The sequence below is a fragment of the Austrofundulus limnaeus genome, unplaced genomic scaffold, assembly GCF_001266775.1.
Source record: "Austrofundulus limnaeus strain Quisiro unplaced genomic scaffold, Austrofundulus_limnaeus-1.0 Scaffold379, whole genome shotgun sequence".
In the NCBI taxonomy this organism is placed as follows: Eukaryota; Metazoa; Chordata; class Actinopteri; order Cyprinodontiformes; family Rivulidae; genus Austrofundulus; species Austrofundulus limnaeus.
The window spans coordinates 584,272-586,405 of record NW_013952781.1 but is presented as its reverse complement, the minus strand read 5'-3'; positions in this window follow the sequence as shown (position 1 = coordinate 586,405).

Genomic DNA, 2,134 nt, shown 5'->3' with positions numbered 1-2,134 from the left:
TGTCACAAAACGAAGGCTCCTCCTCGTGTGGCCCACAAAATCTCAGAAATCAAAGATGAATCAGAGTGTCATTCCCGGCTGAGGATATCCCAGGATTCAATGCAGCGACAGCAAACTAAACAGAGAAACAAAGATGATGGAGTTTTATTTTTTTACCAAGTCGGCGTAGTTTGGAAATTCACCACAGACCAAAGAATTTGGTTTTAAATCTAAGTTTAGCAACTTAAGTTTAGCAAGGAATCCAGGCTGCAATAACATGTTAAACAAAATGCAACTACAAGTACTGATAGTGGAGCTAAACCCAAATTATTAATGTTTTATTTACTTATTGAAGTGTAATGTTTTATTAATGAAGGTTTTCTTCCAGTGGAAAGATGTATAAATACACGTCCCAACACATTTATGTCTGATATGAAACTGATCACAATGGTAATCGGATAGCACGTGGTCACACAAACTTACATCAAGCGAAGGCTAGACCGTCTCATTTCACAGCAGTTTTACACAGCCTACCTGGACTGGGAAGGACGTGGGCCACATGGCCCAGCTGGGCTACACACTCATGAGGATCCAGCCCATGAACTGAGACACAGCCATGGAGAAGATTAGGAATGAGCTCATCAGAYATACAGCACCGGATGAAGGATTGGAAAATAAAGTTAGAGACTGGATTGAGGTTTGGACATGTCCAGAGGAGGGACAGAAGGATGGTAAAGGATGCAGTTAGAGAGGACATGGGTGTAGTTGGACCGAGGACAGGAAAGAGTGAGATGAAGGAAGACGACTCGTTGTGGAACCCCTGAAGAAGAGGAAGTGTCATCTTCATACATTAACATTAAAAATGAAAGCGATTAGATAATTGTTGAAAGGCAAACTAAAAAACGGAGGTCACAAGCCTGACCCATGCCATACCGTCACAAACAGTACTCCAAAGAAAACACATCTAATGTTCAATACCACTGACTTTATACTGATTCTGACTGAGTAAAACTCAACAATCCTGATCCAATACTGGTACCTTTTTTGCAAATACACCTAATGTGTCTGGTAAATCTAAAATCCAAGTAGTGTATTTAAATCACAGCTTCATAAAAGATACAAAACATGAGAGAAATGTATTAATTAATTTCAGGCGTCCTCATTTACAATATAGCTGAGCTAATTCAACAGAAAAACCAGAAGACACAATCATACAAAATATGTGAAAACAGTTTTAAACAATAAAAAAATGAAGTTAAATAAGTATTACTAGATTAAAATGTTTAATTGCACTTAATCTCGAGCATTTTTTTTATAGAAATGATCACTCTATGGCTGAATGTGTATGTTTGTATGCTACAATACATGTGTGACTCACTGTAGAATTTTTCTTTTGTTTTTCATTTTAACTTCTTATTGCTTGTTGTATTTTTTTTTCCTGACAACAGGGGTCTCATCTATCTTTCATTCCTCATAATACTCATTTAGAATGACAAAAAAATCTTGAATTCCTGATTTAATTTTATGCTGCACAAAGTTTAACTGACTCCAATATGTTTAGAGTGTTTAAGGTACTGCTTTATATAAAAATGGGGCAATGCATTTTCAAACACTTGAAACAAATAAAGCAAAACAAGCCYGTCTTAGCTTTTCCTTTTTCTCTCACACACTGGCCATCAGAACCTCCCTCTGTTTGTTTACCCTGGTTTTAAACTGAAGTGATATTTCAGATTTGAACTGCTCCGGTGGTCAGACAGTTTAGTGTTGCAGCTCTTAGAGATAAATAAAAAAAACTGCATTAATGCGTGCCCAGCGCTAAAAAATAATAAAACCATTAAAATAAATGATTGTTTATTAAAAACAACTATAAAAATGAAAACTTGAGTCTTAAATTACGTTACATATTTTACGTTATATAAAGATGTTAACATATAAATACTGAACATGTAACAACTGAGTGACTGAGCCTGTGCTGCTGTATTTATGTATTACCCAGGAGGAAGAAAAAGTTCCCTCTAAGTACTTATGACTTAGACAAGATGTCATAGTTTAGTTACTCTCCATTGTGTTCCTGTTAATGATATACAGCGGGTAAAATAAGTATTGAACACGTCACCATTTTTCTCAGTAAATATATTACTAGAGGTGCTAATGA